Source organism: Furipterus horrens, unplaced genomic scaffold (assembly GCF_987537825.1).
Source record: "Furipterus horrens unplaced genomic scaffold, mFurHor1.1.pri manual_scaffold_3, whole genome shotgun sequence".
NCBI lineage: Eukaryota > Metazoa > Chordata > Mammalia > Chiroptera > Furipteridae > Furipterus > Furipterus horrens.
In genome coordinates, this window is record NW_028327173.1 from 27864339 (window position 1) to 27883870 (window position 19532).

Genomic DNA, 19532 nt, shown 5'->3' on the forward strand with positions numbered 1-19532 from the left:
TGCCCTAAATTGAGTGTGCTCTTTAAATTTTAAAATCTGTGTGTGTTTCTTCAACTGAGGAAAAATGTCTTTTGTTATATTTTTGCCTATTTCTACCCCCTCAAACATTGTCTGTGGTCTGCTTCTAGATCTCCTCTTTGATGGAAACTAAAGCTTCTGGATCTGTCCTTCATGGGTATTCATTTTTTCTCCTCCTTGATGTTTTCCTCTACATTCTGGGATATATTCTTAGTTTCAGTATTTAGATCACCAGCCTGTCTTCATCCTTATGTATTGTGTCATTCAGTTCATCCACAGAATTTTTCTCAGGAGCCATATATTTTCAACAATTATTTTCTTTTCTCTGATTGTTTTATCTTCATAGTAACTTCATTCTATTAAATGAAATAATCTCAATTATTGTTGAAGATAATCATTTTGTAAAGGACTTTCTTATATTTGAATTGCTTCCTTTAGAGTAAACTTACTGTTTTTCTATCTTAGGCCTTCTCTTTCTGCTACTGGTTTTCTCCTAATGCTTGGTGATCTTCGCTGTCCATACATACTTATGAATGCAGAGCTATCTTGTGAAGTCAGTATATGTGTTAGGATACAGCTTCTAGCTCCTGTAACAAGGACCCGACTGCAAGAGTGGCATTGGACAAGACAAGTTTATTTCTGTCTGTGTAACAGTCTGAGTGTCAGTGGCCGTGGGCTGATATGGCGGCTTCACAGTGTGGGTATCTTTGATCTTACTCTCCTGTTGCCCACAGTGTTTGGCTTCCATCTCCCACCATCACATCCACATCCTGGTCAGCAGGAAAGAGAAAGGGGAGGGCAAGGCTGGGAGGTGTGTATATGATTCGGATTCACATCAGCCACAGATCACACCCAGCTGTTAGGGAGCCTAGGAAATGTAGTCTTTAGCTGCATGGCATGTGCCCAGCTAACATTTCCATCTTTGCAGAAGAAGAGAAAAAAGGATACTGATGAAATAATGAACTGGATAGAGCTTCTTGTGAGGTCTTCGGTCTATTTTTCTGAAAGGTTCGCCCTTGAATGTGATGGTAGGATCATGAATCCATCCCGTGGGTGGGTTCCATGTACAAGGGTGAAGCATTTCGATGGCGAGTCATCGATGGCTGGCCAGGGGACTCCTGCAGCTGCCAAAGGAAGGGCTTTACTCCTTGGTGGACATAGTGATAAATTTCACCAGAGGCAGAACTGCCCGAGTTCCCCTGCTTGCTCCTTGGGAGGTCTGGCTCCCCTGGCCCCTGTTCCTTTCCGTAGCATTTACTGGGACCTGGCCTGCCACTGGCTGCCTGCCTGTGGAAAGTAAGAGGGGTTGAACGGTACTTGCTTTTCGGAAAACTTCTTTAAGAGAACGTAACCCTGGCAGCTCCTTCCTGTTCTTTGTTTTGTTGGCTCTTAGCTTGAACTCTGCCTGGCTTTTCTGCAATAGAAATCGCTTAGGCCTCTGGGGTCAGACACTGGGCTGTGATGACTTCTGCTCTGATTTCCCCATCAATGCAGTTTCATGGGCTTCCTTACTTCTTAAGACTTAGGCTTTTCCTAGGAAAGACATGGAGGTCGACACTTGTGCTCTGCAGTTAGAAAGTCATTGCACGGTGACTCACTGATGGAGAGGCCACTATCCCTTCCAGGATCCTGATACACCAGGAGGGAAAATCGGCCCTTTCAGCTGAGGGCCATCATCTGCAGGGCCCACAGTGTCCACCGTTGTGGAGAGCACATTTGCCAAAAGAGGCAGCTAAGGCACAAAAGAGCACATGGGCTTGCCCAGGGACACACATTCAATGAAGAGGGGGGCTGGGACTCAGGGCAGGCAGGTGGCTCCAGAGTGTGCCCCTGACTACCTCTTCATGTAACTTTCATGGGCGGCACGTGCATCATTAGTCAAGGAAACAGGGGAGTTTTGCTCCAGGTGTAGCAGGCGGGATGCAAGCCTGGGGATTGAGAGATGGTTTTGTACCCACTTCACCGGGCTACCTGGGCAAGCTGAACCCACTCTCTGCTACTTGCTCCCATATTTGAAAAAGGAGAGTACTGACCAAAGTTGGGCTCTGAGTACCTTACCCACCCTGATATTCTGGATGCTCCTGCTACCTAGCCTGGGTTCACAAGCTGACCCAAGAATAATGCCCTCAGAAAGCCTGATGCTGGCCCTCACTGAACCTTCCAACTAGGTCTGTGTGGACATAAACTCCCGTTTCTTGTCATTCCAGGCTTTTCCTACAGGATCTGACCGGCTCTCACCCTCCTGCCTGTCTGTGATATTCCCCACTGTGCCCCCTGCCCCATCTCTTTAGTCTTCCAACCTGCTTCTTCCTACTCCACCCCACCTGTGCCCTAACACTTCCCCACCCTTCCTGCCTCTTGACCAAGAATCAAGCCCCTCTCTTGCTTCCTGGTCCCCCTACTCTTCTTTGTCTAGCCAAATACTATTTGTCACCCTGCCAACTTCTCCCCAGGGGCCTCTAATGTCCCAGACAGAACCAATTCCCCTTTACTCTGGGATGTGGTTAAACCTCTACGCAGATAATAATAATAACACGAATCATGGCACTTCGTATGGGTGCCATGATTGCACCTCACTACCTCATCTAATGGACCAGGTTTCCCTGCAGAGACAACCTACTGTTTACCTTCCATCTCCCCCCTTGGACTATAAACACAATGTCTGAACATTCCTTCACAATTGAACAGTGCCTCATTTGAACAGCCCTCTGGGAAGGGCCTCATCATCTCATTTTGCAGGTGAAGAGACAGAGGTTCAGAGAGGTTGTGGGACTCATCCAATGACCAGGTCGGAAAGTGGACGGGCTGATTCCATGGCCCAGGCCTCTTATTCCTAGTGACACAGTTCTCAAGGAGACCTTGCTCCCCGAGTCTGCACCCAGGATCTGACTCATTTCTATCTTCCTGTGCCATCTTTAGCCCTGGCAAATATGGTGTCCTGAACTCAGGGAACCAGGAGGGATAGGAGGGATAGGTACATAAAAAATGAATTCACCAAGGCCTAGAATCACCCTCCGAGAGCACCTCCCTCCAGACCACTACGATGCCAGCCCCCAACCCCACCCTTCATCTTTGCACTTGAGAAGATGGGCACAGGTGGGAGCTTGACAGCCTGAAATCCTGGTGCCTTTTTTCTTCACCCAGAACCTCAGAAAACCCAATGGCACTTCTTTGTCCTGAAGAAATGGGACAGCCTCTGCTAGTCATTGTCCTCGCCAGTCCAGCAGGGTAAATCTAGCACCTCCTCCCAGGATGCAGCCCCCTGTGAAGCTCTGGAGCAGCTAGAAGTGGGGGACTGCAGGGCTGCCCTGCGGAGTGAGTGGTGGAGGGCACCTGGGAGTCTGGGCACTGTCATCTCCCTGGAGGCCAGGCAAGGCCCAGCCCGCTCCCCCGCCCACAGGGACTCCCACGCCCTTCCCAAGAATTCTAAATCCTCCTAACATTCGCCAGTCCTCTCCAAATGGGTTTCCCAGGAGGTTTTGGACCAAGTGAGTGATTTCTCTTTCCCAAATGGGACCACACCCCTCTTGCCTGCCCAGGTCACTCACAGCTCCTCTCTCTTGTGGCAATGACAGCTGCTAATTCTTGTTTGCTTACTATGTGCGCAGGACTGTGCTCCAGATGCTGTATGAATGGTTTCACATGTCGTATCTCTGTCTACAGAGTTTAGACAGCAGAGGCCCTGTTTCTATCCCCTTTACGTTTTCTGTGTCTGCCTCATAGTAGGGACTCACAGACATTTGTGAGTGAGTGAATGAGGTTTTAATTGTGAAAAACCTTAGTTAGTGGATAGTTTACAGAAGTCACTTTAATCCATTTCTGTAAAAGGGGGGCATATTAATTTCCAAAACAAGAGAATATATTAATCTGTTAATGAATAGAATTCTCTAAATTTATAGTGTCTCTCTCATAAACCTAACTTTTGGAACCTGCTACATTAGATGGTGTCTAGTAGAATTCAGATCCCATAAAATTCACTCTTTTAAATGGATAATTAAGTGGTTTTGAGGATATTGACAAGGCTCTGCAACCTTCATCACCATCTAATTCCAGAACATTTTATCACTCTACAAAGAAACCTGGTACCCATTAGCAGTCACTCCAGATTCCCTTTCTATTTTCTGTCTCTATGGATTTGCCTGTTCTGGACATTTTATGTAAATGGAATCATACAATATGTGGTCTTTTGTATCTGGCTTCTTTCACTTAGTATCATGTTTTTAGTCATTTGCTTTTAAAAATCAGCATTTCATGATGTTTCTCAGAGCACCCTGACCCCCAGGGGTTCTGACGCCATAATTCCTGTAAGAACATGAGCAGTTATGGGCCATCACGACCGCACGGGATCTGGGCAGTGTGGGAGGCAGATGGGAGAGCCTCCCTAGTCACAACAAGGACAGTCTGAGGCCTGGAGCAGAACTAGTGGTCAGGAACCAATTACACATGGGGACTGCCCTAGAATGTCCCTTGTGCGAGGAAAGATCCAGCCAGCCCTTGGCCTGCCATTCTGAGCCTGAAGGGACAATCCCCTTTCTGAGGTGGCCTCAAAGCTCAACAGGAGGTACGGGTCTCCAAGGCTTGACTGGATCAGATCTTGGGGAGCAGAGCAGGCAACAGCTACCCCAACCTCTCCATCTAACCCCGGCAGCCTAGCTGGGAAGCAGTTCCTGGAAGGAAATCCCACAGGCCGAGTAGAGCCAAGAAAGAAAGCTTTGGTCTTAGGTGGTGTGCACATGAATTGATTGCTTAATTAACGAGTTAATTCCCTCTTCGTTTTTTAAACAACTTTAACTTGCTTTATTCCACAGAGGACCTGAGGTGGTTTAAAAACACAAAATAGGCACACAAATTAAAAAAAATGACAAATCAACACAGAGGAAATGGCAGACAAAAGGTGCGGACCAAAGGCCCAGACCAGCATGGATAAGGAGTTGAGAAGGCCCCCCACGTGGCTCTATTTCGGCCCTGGGATCAGGGTACAGCTTCCTGGCAGCTAAAGAAGAAAGGACAACACAGTTAATCGCACCTTCTCAGTGTTCTGATGATAAACACACCTGTTCCACAGGAAAAGCAAAGCTCTCCTTGGCACTAAGATCTGAAGGGAATTTCTCTTGTGCTGTTTTCAATGGGGAGCCATTCATTCAGTCATCCCTCCAGTACTTCTTGGGCTCTGACATGCCAGCACTGGGCTGGCTCTGCTGGCATCTCAGATGCCAGGTGGGCCCCACCCTTGACATCATTAGCTCTTGTTTGGGAAACACGGTCCCATTTGGTGACCACTGTTCCAAGTTTTGCCAGAAACACATACCATCTGTACTGGTATTTATGTAGTTAGTACTGCAACTTATATTGACTTGTTAAAACATCACCTCATCCTAAGCAATAATGATCACAGGTATAACTGCCAACTCCAGGGTTTTATTGAATTAAAGAGATTATTATTAAAATAAAGAACCTCACCCATGTTTTCCTCTAAAATCACCTCATGTTCTACTTGAAATAAGCTCCCAGCCCTCATCCCCGATGCACTGGAGCCTGCCTCCCCTGTTAGGGATGGTGAAGCTCCGCCTCACGTCCTCCACCTGATGAGTGGAGCTGTCTCCGGACAACTCTGGTTAAGTCTCCACCCTCACACCTGCCCTATGATCCTAGAGCTGAAAAGGCCCTTGAATAGCATCCAGTTTAAGGCCCACGTGTGACAGAGGAAGATGCTGGAGCCCAGGGAACAGAAGGGACTTGCCCCACATCACAGGGCAGGTGTCAAGACTTCTCCCAGACTTGCCTTCATCACAGCCACCGATGGACGGGTGAACATTTATATAACCAAAGACTGGAACTTACTGAGGGAGTCATGAGAGGGACTGGGTCTCACCTAACCCTGCAGCAAGCCCTGTGAGGGCAGGAACCTTGTCTGTTTTGTTCAACAGGGTAAATCTAGCACCCAGTACTCTACAGGGCACACAGTAGGTGCTCAGAAAACAACTGTGGGACATTAACACCAAGTTCAGGACAAAGGTTTCCTTTGGAAGTGGGGGAAGGGAGATGCAATTGTGGAGGGCTATGCAGGCTTCCACTGTATTTGCTGAAGCCTTTTTTTTTTAATTAGTCAATGACAGTTGACATTTAATATTATTTTATATTAGTTTCAGGTGTACAACATAGTGATTATACATTTATATGATTTATGAAGTGATGAGCCTAGTTCCCACCTTGCACCATTATGGGAATATTATTGACTGTGTTCCCTGTGCTGTACTGTACAACCCTGTGTGTTGAAACCCTTTTAAAGTGGGTGGTAGGTTTACTACTGTTTGTTATAATATTGTCTATTTTGGTGTTGCTATTTGGTTGAAATATTTTTGAAAATTTAAATATATTTGTTAAATAGATGAATAAATCTAGTATCCCCAACAAGTAAATAAAATTTCTCTGTGCTAATATGACACTCTGTGTCCCATCTCAAGTGGCTCTAACTGAAGTGGAAGAAACAGCTCTGATTTCTATGGCAGGTACACCCCATGGGGGTCTTCTCAGCTTGATACCTCTCCCTCCACTCCCAAAGCCTTTGGCACTTGGGTGATGACTCTGAGCATAACTGAGGCCAGCAGAGGCAGAGGCCATCTCAAATGGGCCATGACATTGCTGGTGTGGCTCACATAAACCCAATCGGGTCTGAGAGAAGTCACTTGGAGAACCGCAGGTGGGTCTGTGCAGGCTCCACTGATGAGTGCCACATCAGATCAGTGAGAGTTTCTGTAAAATCAGGCCACCAACCAATGCCCCCCACCCCTGCAAAAAGCACTAGCCTTGGCATATACACTTTGTGAACAACAGGCTATCTTGTTGGGTCAAATGCCAGCCTAGGATGCACTTTGAGATTGCCATGATGGATCCACAAAGTCTCAGAGTCCCAGGTTTGGAAGGGACTTCCAAGGTCATTGGCACAGGCTCCCATTGAAGCCTCAAGCCTCCCTTAGGGATTGCTCTCCAGAGGCCGCTCATATCCTGGGGGAGCAGCAATCATTTTTCTTTTCTTTTCTTTTTTTTCTTTTTTTTGCAAGAAGGTGGGGAGGCATATTTTGTTTTTATAAAAATGAAATCACTCTTGCTTTTCTTCTTTACACCTTGCTTTTCTCATGGGAAATCTTTCTAGGTCAAAGGCCCACATTTTTTGAGACACTAGAACACACAATTACATGCACCTCACATCCATCAAGCCTATAGGGCAGGCACTATTATAATCCCTACTTTACCGAAAAAAAAAAAAAAAAAAAAGAGAGAGAGACTGATAGTCAGAGATGTTGGATATCACAGTTTGTAAATCATGGGATCCAGATCTGAACCCTGGAAGTCTGTCTCCAGACCCTGTGTTCCTAACTGCTGCATGTTATTGCCTTTCTAAACAGAGACGGAGTCTGTCTCATTCTTTTCTTTCTTTTTTTTTTTTGACACTATTACAGATGTCCCCCATTTTCCCCTCCGTTGTCCCCCTCCACCCAACACCCACCCTCCCCTTCACTACAATGTTGTCTGTGTCCATGCATTAGGCATACATGCATATATGTTCTTTGGCTAATCTCTTCCAGTTTCCCCACCTCCCTCTCCTCTGAGATCCGTCAGTCTGTTCCAGGTATCCATACCTCTATTTTGTTCATCGCTTTATTTTGTTCATCAGATTCCGCACGTAAGTGAGATCATATGGTACTTCTCTTTCTCTGACTGGCTTATTTCGCTTAGCATAATAATCTCAAGGTCCATCTGATAGCTGAGTGATGAGCCACGGTTTGGATATAACACTTTCAAACTTCTGCTGTTAAGTTTTCCGATTTTTTCTGATCTTATTTTTGCCACTAGAATTTGTCAGCAAACATCCTTTGTACATATAGCTGTGCAGACTGGTGCTATTGTTCTATAGGCTGGATCACCAGAAGTGACTCCATGGGTCAAAGGGAATGTGTGTTTTGGGTTGAAGTAGCTATGGGGCCCATTGTTCGTGGCCTCTTCCTAAGGATGAGTCATGTGATTCTCACTCACTGTTTTGATTCTGTCCTGAGGACATCTCTGACCCCTCTTCTCTTTCTCAGTTTCTTCAAATGGTCCTCTGATGACATGGGTGGCTGTCCCCTATGGGTACCTGGTCCAGACACCTCTTAAAGTGCAGTACCCTCTAGGGTGACCTCCTCGCCACTGAAAGAGACATGCAGAGAGGGACAGTATCTATTCTGCTGTCAGTGGTGCCATAGGAGAGATCCAAGTAGGTAGGTTCAGAGTTCTTATCTTCAGCTCCTCCCCAAAATTACACACATGCCTTTCTGAGCAAGAGGCCCTTGGCAGGATATTACAGATCAGCCAAGTTCTACCCTCACACAGGAAAGAAAAATGAAGCTCATTCTTCACTTAGAGACGATGCCAATGATTTTGGAGCCAGACAGACCTTCACGCATCTTCTAGCTCAATGCCTGTTTGCAAGAGTTCCGGAGGGCAATGACCAACCCAGGCTCATGCTCCGGGTGTACGGCAGCATTTACATGAGCCCAGAGCAGGGCTGTGGGGGTGCTGCTTTTCCCCAGCTCCCTCTGCCCGCTGGTTCCTAGAAACTGTCTTACTAGAAAGGCATAGTGTAAATATTTTGCTAAGCAGCCAAGAGAGGAAACTTACCCAGGCTGAGCTGCCCTGTGCTGGGCGCTGGCCGTGGACACAATGCTCAATGGGGGCCATTATCTAGGAAGGGAGGGCTGTTTGTTCCGCTGCGGGTTGGTGCCAGAGTCCGGAGCCACCAGGCTTGCCACTCTGGCTGCCACACAGAAGAGTCTCCTTGCGCTCAGCAGACTCTGTGGTTATGCAATGCCGGGCCAGGAGGTTAACTCTCCCCAGACAGGAGCCAAGCCTTGTTCCTTCCTACTTGAGTATGTCCATCTGAAAATGCTCAAAATTGAGGGCCTCAGTGTTTGCAAAAATGCTCGGGACCCAAAACCTGCTGGTTTATTCCAAAGGGCATAGTGAGCCCATCCTTGCAGCTCCTGACACCCTCCTACCAAGGCCCTGGGCCCCAGCCATGGTGTCTGCCCACTGCTCCTCAGGTGTCACTCACAAGCCTCCTGTTCCTGCCTCCCAGCCTGTCGTTCCCGCTGCCTGGAGCCTTCCTCTCCCCCTCTTCCTCTGTCGGTTGTGTCTGGTCTAAGCCCCCACCCCTTCTTAAGCACAAGCCTTCATAATCTCAAAGCCTTCATGACCACCCCAACCACCAGTGACCCATTTCCCAGATGAGAAAACTGTGGCTTAGAGAGGATGACTAGTCGGAGAGCAGAGTGAGTAAGCAGATCAGCAGGGCTCTCCTCTCTAAGCTCTTTCTCTCACACCTTGCAACCCCTCTGTCAGTGGGTCACATCAGCTCTGCCTCCGCCGTACCCAGAATCCAGCCACGTCCGACTGCCTCCGTGGCTGCCATGCTTGTCTGCAACCCTGTCCCCTCCTGATGACAGTCCCAGCCTCCCAGCTGGTCTCTGGTGCTGCCCTGGCCTCCTGCAGCGTGGTCTCCACACACAGCCATAGCAGGGGTGGGGAGCTTTTAGAACATCTAGCACACCCGGCGCTCCTGTGCTTCTCAATGACTGCACCGCTCTGCCTGCCAACGCTCCAGCCTCCTCTCCTCCAAAGCCTCTCCCACCCCTCCAGTCACACTGGCCTCCTTGCTGTCCCCCAGCCTGATCCCACCTCTGCCTGACACGCCTCCCCAGACAGCACCGTGCTCACTCCGTCAGCCCTGAGGTCTGCCCCCCCTGACTGACCGGAGCCTTTTCTTTCCTCACTGTCGTCTTGACACATACTCTACATTTTACATAAGTAAAAGGTAATTATCGTTTTTAAAAAAAGATTTTATTTATTTATTTTTAGAGGGAGGGAGAAAGAGAGGGAGAGAAGCCCCAATGTGAGAGAGAACTATCCATCAGTTGCCTCCCAGACATGCCCCAACCAGGGACCTGAAACCCAGGCATGTGCTCTGACTGGGAATCGAACTGGTGACCCTTCACTTTGCAGGATGACACCTAACCCACTGAGCTACACCAGTCAGGGCTAAAAGATAATTTCTTTACATTTACTTTATTGATCATGTATTCATATCTTTACTATCTCCCAAAGTATATAGTATGTGATAAGGTGACAATACAGGGGTGGGAAAAGTAGTTTTACAGCTGTAATACACATAACTAATTAGTAAATAATAATACAAGAATAAACTCTCTGTTTCACGAAATCACAACTGTAAACCTACTTTTGCCCTCCTCTGTATGTCTGTCTATTTTCCCCTCTTAGAATGTACCTCCAGAAGGCAGGAGTTTTTGTGTTTTGTCACCTAGAGTGGCATGTGGTGCCTGCTGTTTAGGCAGGGCTGATTTTAAGGAGCCACCTCTTGGAGGATAGATGACAGTGACAATGGTCCTGGTGTCACTGTGATATAGTATATGTGTGACAGGAGTCAGGTTTGGTGGCACATGCAGAAGTGATGGAAGGACAGGCTCTGGAGGCCCCCGAGAAGCCGGCTGGGAGGCTGCCCAGATGCTATGCTTTTAGGGCCTTTTGAGGGAAACACCCAGCCCTGGGCCTCAGTGCTCCCTAACCCAGCTCAGGCAGAGCTGCTCCAGAACAGAAATTCCCAGAGGCGGCCTCAGAGGGGTCTTTGAGAACCCAGGCATGGCTGGCCCCTCCCTGCTTTTAGGCACCTTGAATCTGCAAGTCCAGGGAAGTGTATTTTAAAAAGCTCTCCAGTGGGTGACTTGTAGACTCCACTGAGCTTGGGGACCTCTGCTGAGTTCCTCTGCACAGAGTTTTATCCCCAATAATTAATATCTGTTGAATGACTAAAGAGAGGGATAGAGGGAAGGGGTAGGAGGAGCTAAGACAGTCAAAGGAGAGGAAGAGGAAGGCTCCGAGCAACGGAATGATCCCAGGGTGCATGTCAGCCAGTGCCCAACAGAGACAGAATGGCAGGGCTTGTCCTGACAGGCGGGGCGGGTGGGTCCCATTCTCACTGGCTCTCCCACACCTGCAGCTACGCGGGCGGGAGCACAAATCTCAAACAGACAGAACTACACATGATTTTGCTTTTATCTGGACTGATATTTTTATTTACCCAGGGCACAATTTCTAAAGAGGCGCCCAACTGTGTTATTTGGGTGACTGACTGTTCAAATCTCTCTTTTCTTGGTCTGCTCCGGCCCATCCTGACTCCATTCTCATCTCTGTACACTCTTCTCTTTCACCTGAGCCTTTTCTTCCCAGGTGCCTGTGCTCATTCCTCAGGCTTTGGTTCTTAATCCCCTGCTTGTCTCTCTGCATTTCTCACCTTTGGTACGGGCAGCTTCCACCGCTGCACACATCACCTGCCCTGCCCCGGAGCTCCCCAGTCCTGCGTTCCAGCTGCCGACATCCTGGCTTGGCCATCCCACCAGCCTCTCAAATTCAATATGCTTGGCCTCAAACCCATCTTTTCTCCTCCTCTGCCTCTGGTACCATCATTCTCCTAAATCCCCAGGACTGCAGCATCGGCACTACCTGGGAACCCTGCTCCCCTGTCCCTGTACCACCCATCTATCCATCCTCCCCACCCACTCCCTCATTTGCTCAACACTTACTGACCAAGTACCACTGGGTACCAGCCTGTGCTGGGCTCTGGCGACATTCACCATGCCTGTCCCTCTTCCCTCTGTGCGACCTCCAGGACCATCCCAGGCCCTGGGATTGTGAGGAAGCCTGTTCCACATCTGCAAGTAATCCACAGCATGACCTTGGGAAAGTCACTTGCCATGGCTGAGCTTGACTATCCTTGTCTGCTCCTTGAGAGGATTATTTATTCCTGCCTCACTTCTGCCCAGGCTGGCTGCGACACCCACAGGCGACATCAATCTGAAGAATACTTATCAACCATGTTGTCGCCTTCTTTATTCCTACAGGCCACAGCTTCACCCACCCCCCTCCCCCCGCAGCCTTCCAGCCTCCAGTCTGAGACAGGGCCCCAGATCTGCATTTTCAAGAAACACCCCAGACAATTCCGCTGCAGGGTGTGTGTGTGTATCTGCATGTGTGTACCACACTTTGAGAAATTCTGACTCACAGGATCAAGTCCAAATTCCCTCCCCCTCCCCCCAGTCCCTGGTCAGAGCCTTGCCCTGCTTTCCAGGCGTAGGTCCATCGCATCAGCCTTCCTCAGGAGAACCCTCAGCGCTCAGCAGGCTGGCCTGTCCACTCGCCACCTTGAACCCAGAACCAAGTCTGCCCTCCTGCCAGTTCCCCAACACAGAAAGCTTTCCTGACCTCCCTCCTCTCTCTGAAAGTCTCTTTCCCACCAAGCAAGGTCCAGTTCAAGTGCCTTCTCCTTCCTCTAGACAGGTCACAGACACCACTTGTCATTGGTCCCCAACAGACACAGGCGCCATGGTCTCCTGCCTGAGTCCCTGGCTGGCTCAAATTCTAGCTTCCTATCTAGACCCGAAGGCCACCATCCCTCTTGCAGCTCTTGTGTTCAATGACCGATGCTAATTGAGCACATGTGAAAAACTAAACAACTACCCCAGTGGCACACAAAGGAGGAAGGCAGAACTCCTGCCTGAAGGAGTGTCCTCTCCTCCAAAGGCAAAGACAGAGGGTACTTGCATAATTGATCAAAGGAGAAGTAAAGATAGGGAACCACAGGATCCCAGAGCAAAGGTTCCTAAAGCCATGGGGGAGGGGCACACAGGGGGCAGGGAAGGAAAACCCAGGAAGAAGGAACAGCATGTGCAAAGGATTCAAGTGTAAGGAGTCCCACAGAGGAGACGGGGAATGACTGGATTGGGAATGCTGAGCGAAGGGGAGCGGGACTGCTGTAGGTCAGCCCGCTGCCTGTTTTCTTACATACAGTTTCACTGGACCACAGCCACGCCCCTGCTTCTCCACACTGCCCATGGCTACTTCCGTGCAACATCAGGCAGGGATGAGTAGCGGCAAGAGACTCTATGTCCAGCGAAACTTAAACTGTTTACTAGCTGGTCATTGAGAGAAAAAGTTCTGCCAGGCGTTGGGAGCTATCAGCAAATGCTAAGCAGGGCACGGCGGGGTCAGATTTGTGTCTTACCTTCCTCTCACTCTGGGACAGTGTAGGAATGGGCCAGAGCAGACAAGCCGGAGGGAAGGGAAGGTAGCCGGGAGGCTGGTATAACCGTCCACGTGGGGTATGGATATCGACAGCACAGTTGTTTATGAAGAGATTTATTAAGTGCTGCTGTGTGCCCTCACCAGGCTAAGCCCTTTACCTTACTCCCTCATTTAATCTGCACAGCAACTGCAGGTACTGCTGTTATCGCCATTTTACAGACGAGGCACAGAGAAGTGAGGCAGCTCACCCAAGGTCACACAGCTGTTATGCACCAGAGCCAGGGCCCAAACCCACTGCCAAGCTCAAGGTCTTTGGGGCCCAGCATGTTTGCTTGTTGACCATCCCTTCCAGCTTCCCTGAGAGTTCATAGGACACAGCCCTCTACAGGAGAAAACCTACCCTGAGCTGAGTCAGGCAGGAAGTGGGAGGCAGGAGTGTGGCTATTTTAGAAAAGCGACATGAAAAGCCACGAAACGTCCTACCTGTCCCATGTCGCTCCCATCCGTCCTTGGAAACAAGGCTGTCCCTCTCTCAGATAAAAAGGTGTTTCTCCCCACACAGTGGCTCTGCTGCTGGTGGTGGGACAGGGCACTAAGTTTAGCACACACTTTCTATTTTTAAAGGACTATATAAACAAACAGGGCTACATAAATAAGAAAAAAAATGAGGTCATCCTTTTAAAATCTAAAAATGTCCTTTTTCTATGGGGGTGAGCAGCAAAACCTCAGAAAGAACTGGTGCTTTTATTTATTTATTTTTAAGCCCCAAGAGGCCTTCTCCAGCCCACAGCCTCTCAAAGCCAGCAGGCTTGCCTCTTCCTTCCCTGTACCCACAGAGGGTGGGCAGGAGGCCTGGGAGTAGGGACTCCTGGGTTTTATTCCTGGCTCTGTAGGCTTTGCCTCCAATGCCCAAAGCCACTGCCCAGCCCCAGCCACCCCCTGCTTGGGGCCCTGACAGGTTACTCACAAGCTCTGCCCGTGGTCATGTGTCTTCTTCCTCCCCAAGGCTGGCTTGGCACCCTGACCCAGCTGAACCCTCTCCCATCCCTCTCCTCTCCCCTGCCCTTCCCCCACCTTGATCTGCTGAGTGGCCCCAAAGGCCCTTTGCATATTGATTAGAAGCCATTTGTAGGCTCAGCCCACCCCCATCCCCTTTTAAACTTTCTGCATGTTCTCTGAGGCCTCTTCTTCCAAGCTGATGGCTGGAACTCATTAGCGTGGCCCCCAAGGGCTGCGTTTAAGTCATCGACCATAGTTAGGAGACACCTCCAGCTTTGGCAGAAACTCATGAGGAGACTTCTCTGTTCCGTGAGGACTTTTTCCATCACTGAGCCCCCTCCCCTCCGGCTCCCTTGCTTCTCCCCTCCGCCCTCCTTTACTGCTTCCTCCCAGCTCTCAGCATCTGTGGTTCCTCTGTTATCCTTAGGCAAAGAAATGAGAACTGCCAATATTTGCCGAAGGAGGAGTTTTCAAATTGTGTTCTGTGGAAGTGTTTCAGAGGCTCTTCAAGTGTCATGTGAGAATTTTATTCCAAAAATATAGTTTGACCCGCATTAAAACCTTTATGAAAAGTGGACCTGCACCTTAAAACATGGTCTGTGGCACTCTGTCACACGGGTGTGGCCAACCTGATTGGGTTTGTGCCTTGGATGAAGGCCTGAGTAGATCGTGAACTTCAGTATTGAATATGCCACCAGCTAGAAAGATTGGAGCTCTTCCCTGGGCATCCTTACATTGTCGTTTTCATTCAGGGCTACACATGCTTACATAAGCCACGCAAACAAGTACACTCAAAAGCTTTCAGCGATATGAGAACATATTACGTAAATTATCACAAAAATGCCATAAATGACTGTGAGCTTCCTGAGTGTTGTAATAAGAAGGAATTCAAGCAGTTGTTTGAAACTGTCAGTGATGCAAACCAGAATTCCCTTCTCCTTCCCGAATGTCCACAGGACACTGAACTGAAGACCATCCTGGGCTGCAAGGTAACTGCTAGAAATCTGCTCCCATTCACAGCCTCTCATGGATCTGACTTAGAATTTTCTTAACACTGCAAACCCAGCCAAAACAGACAAGCAAACAAAAAAACCAAAAAAGCAATATTGGAGATACAGCTGATAAGAGTGATACAAAGATCATCTGGAACACAGGCCAGCAAACTTCTCTAAAGAGTCAAATAGTAAATATTTTTCTCTTTGTGGGACAGACAATCTCTGTCACAACTACTCAGCTCTGCCATTAGAGTGGGACAGCAGCCACAGATAATGTGTAAATGAATGGCATGGCTGTGTTCCAATAAAATTTTATTTACATTAATCAGGCAGCAGCCTGGATTAGGACCTCTGGTTGTAGTTTGCCCACCTCCAATTGAGACCCTGAAATTCCAATGCTTTTAGGCATTAGAGTCATTGTTCTATTGATGGACTTCAATAATAAAGAAGTATTAAAATTTTTATTTAAAGATAAATGTGTATTGATACATGTGTATTAATAACCCACCACTTTACCCTGCTATCATTGGCATTCCATGCAGGATTTGACTTTTATAAATGGCTTCTAAGACTATAAAAGTTTGCAAACTACCAGTAGAGAGCTTTACTGCTGAGAAAATGCTTTCATATCCATTTTCAAATAAGGTTCGTCCTCTAGTCACTTATTGGGAAATCACATTTATTCTGAAAAGGGCCCCAGTCTAGGTGCCTGCTGAAGGGGAAGCTCTGACTCCACATCTCCCTGCCTGCAAATAATTCCAAACATAGCTGTTCCCAAGCCTCAGAGGGTGTTAATGGGCCTCTCCAGCTCAGGAGCGTCTGCGATGCCACTGAAGGCTGGCACGCGGCAGGCTCTTGCCTGGCACGCCCGCCTGCCTGGACCTGAGCCTTCCACCTCATTTGGATGCCATGTATTCCAGCCCTTCCCTGGTGGCTGGGGAAGACGTGCCAGCAGTGGGCATGAGTGCTAGGACACTCCAGAAGCACTGAGTCAGCACCCCATTAATCACAGATGCCTTTATTCCCTAGGAAGAGCATGGGAAGGGGTGGGGACCAGATTTCTTGCTGGAACTGACAGCTCATTTCCCTCGGAGCCAGTCCCATCCTCTACGGAGCCTTCCATACAGCTGGCAGAACCGACGTGGATAAAAAGAATTTGGGAGGGATGTACAGGGAGGGCACATGCCAGGTCTGGGATGCTTCCTTGCTCTGCACTCTCCCTATCTCCGCTTACATCCCTCAGAGGTTTCTGTTTCCAGCCTAGTTCAGTTTGGGCTGAAAAAAACCCAGACCCTGCCCTGAGACTGCCCGTGGGGGAGACCCACGATCAGCTAACTGTGATATGGGCAGAAGGAAACAATGCTCAGCGGAGGCACCATGAGGCATCATCCCAGGATGCCAAGGAAGGGGGACCCATCCATTATGGCTCTATGGATTCCTATGAAAATAGGGACATGCCTGGGGGAGGGAGCACTCTTGAAGCTGTGACTGTCTTTCTTCAGGAAGCGTCTTGGTGGAAAAGAAAGTGCTGGGTCTTTCGTAATAGGAGGCTCTGTTCCTCACTAGCTGTGTGACTGTCTTTAAATTACTGAACCTCTTTGTGCTGTTTCCTTCTTGTCACAAAAGGGGCAATAGGACCAGTGTCACTGGGCTTCCTGCAGGACCCAGTCTTGTGTGTAAGGTGCCAGGGCCCACGTGCAGTGTCAGGCCCAACGGCAGTGGGACCTGATAGCAGAGCGTGGCAGGCATGGCAGATGTGTCCTGGCACTGCCCAGGGGGACGGAGTAGCGCATGCGCTGCCTGTTTGGGTCAGAGGAGCTGCTCATGTTTGGGGAGCCCTTTCTGTGTGTACAACGTCATTCCAGGAGCCTCACCGGCATTTTCACAGCAACCCTGTGAGGTGGGCACCACTGCTTTCCCGTTTTATAAGTGAGAGAGATGAGGCAGAGAGACTGAGCAACCGCTGGAGCTGGGATCTGAGCCTAGGAAGACCCAGCGCCTTCCCTAGGAAGCACCACGTCAAACATCCCTCTCCAAAGGCAGCTCCGGTGCCCAGTTCTTCCTCGAAGTCTGGAGGATGATCTCCCTCACCTCTGCTGAGAGCCCCAGCCATGGCCTGGGCCCATTGGGCTTTGGCGGTGCAGCCCAGCTCTGGGCAGAGGCCTGGGTTGAGCCACCCCGCGGTTCAGCAACTACAGTGATGCCATCTGGAAAGGCTGCCCAAGACTCACCCTTCCTTCCAGGAAAAAAACTTTTGCTTGGAAGGAATGGGATAAGGCACTATTCACTGTGCACAAGGCTGGGAAGCAACCCCTGGAACCTGTAGCCAAGCCCCCAGACCCAAACGGAAGATGAGCACTTCCAGAGCCCCAGACCTTGGCTGTATCAGAATCAACATACAAATCCATGTATCTCTACCCCCTAAGAGTCTGATTCAAAGAGCATGCACCAGGGAATCTACCCCTTCTTTTCTTTTTTTCACCAGGCACGCTTGCCCATCCCTGGGTGCTTCTGATGCATCCACAGCCAGAGGACACGTCCAAGATGTATTCCCGACCCAATGAGCTTCTAACACGACACACCTAACCTGAACCGCAACCTGAACTCCTAACCTAAAACCACAACACATACCTGAAGAAGAAAAAAGAGATCACACACACACCATAATGCTGGGGTGCCTCCCCAGGTCAATTCAGTATCTCTAAAGCTGGGGCCCTGCTACTGGAATTCAAATAAAAGTTTCCAGGTGATTCTAATGTGCAGCCATGGCCCAGAACCTGACATTCTTTCAATTTGTAACAAAGGGAAGGGCCCTGAAGGGATGGGCTCTGTCTTTAGCACCCACAGGGCTCCTCTGACCAGGCAGTGGATGGACAAGAGCTTTCTTGGCCCAGGGGTGGGAAGGGCAGTGGGGAGAGCAGAGAAGGAGGTGGGGCTCTGGGAGGCAGGAGAACACAGCAGAGCTGGTGGGTAGGGAGCCTGTGGTCCCTCAAGAGGAGCTGTTGGCAGGGACAGAATGGAAGCTGAGAAATTGGGGACATGGGACTACATTTGGGGGAGATAGCATGGGGCAGTGAAAGAGTGCTGGCATTCAAGGTCTCTACTCCTGGGCAAGGAAGTCCCTAGAACGCTCAACTTTCAGAGAGGCTCAAAGAAGGCAACCATAACAATGAGAATAATACAGTTAAAGAGGAAGAACACTCGCAAGCTTCTGCAAGAAAAACCAGAATGGCGCCCCCAGAGAGCATATTCAGTGACAGCCCAGTTCTTACCTGTGCTGCAGGCACCACTTTCGATGACCAAAACTAAAACGCTGTTCTCTTTGAAAACCAGCGTTCATGTCCACTCCTGCTGCAGCTGCCCTCCTCTCACGTTCTGCTCTTCCCTCTGGAAGGGGGAGCTTGCCTGCCCAGTGCCTTTTGAGGATCTTCCATGAACTAGTTCAAGGATGCGGGTTTGGTTCTCAAATCCTGCAGGGGACAGTTGAAAACCATGGTCAAGGAGTTTGCTTGGTCAACTTTAGACATGGAACAACATCTGCCTGGTCCCGGGAGGCCCAGGCCCCCAACTCCTCCCAAGCTGCCTGTCTTGGTGCAGGGCTAGATCTCTATGTTCCCCAGCGAGGACGGTATATCCTGGTGGCCACTTTGTACCCAGCTCCCCCTAACCACTCTGAGCCTCCACTTCTTCACCAGTATAGTGGGCAGATTCTAAGATGGCCCTCAAGGTTTCCTGTCCCCCTGGTGTGCGCATCCTGCATTATCCCCAGGACTATAAATATGAGATTTTACTCCCGTGATTAGGTTCTATCACAGGTCACAGCTGACCTTCAGTTAGGGAGATTATACTGTGGACGTGACCTAATCAACAAAGTCCTTCAAAAGCAGAGGGTTCTCTGGTTGGTCACAGAAGAGGAGGTCACAGACATGAAGATGAAGGAAGACTTTGACATGCCCTTGCTGCCTTCAAGATGGAGGGAGCGTGTGGAAAGGAGCTGAGGGCAGCCTCTTGGAGCCGGAGTACCTGATCCCCACCAGCTGACAACCAGAATAAAACCAGAACCTCAGGCCTACAACCACAGGACCTGGATTCTGTCAACAAAACCTGGAATTTCCTGGAAAAGGGGAATTTCCCCCAGAGCCACAAGGCAAGAATTCAGCGTAGAAACAGATATATTTCAGCCCTAGCAGAGAATCCAGCCACTTAGAACTGTGTGCCTACTCGCGGACTGGTTTAAGCCACTGTGTTTGAGGTAATTTGTTATAGAGTAGTAGGAAACTAATACAACCTGCAAAAGTGACTCACATTTGGGCATGATGAGAATTGAATACTAGACATAAGGCACATTGTATTTCCCAAGTCACTAAACAGAACAGCATTCAGGGCCAA

General features: G+C 49.2%; 1 protein-coding gene across 4 annotated transcripts in view; it reads right to left on the minus strand.

Annotated features, from left to right (window-relative positions):
• The window catches only part of HIVEP3 (HIVEP zinc finger 3), a 110785-nt gene that overhangs the window by 60709 nt on the left and 30544 nt on the right, over positions 1-19532 (minus strand). For all 4 annotated transcript variants that reach the window (XM_090269231.1, XM_090269230.1, XM_090269229.1 and 1 more), the window contains exon 2: positions 18416-18613. The gene's annotated coding sequence lies outside the window, so the exon portion shown is untranslated. The remainder of the gene's footprint in view (positions 1-18415; positions 18614-19532) is intronic.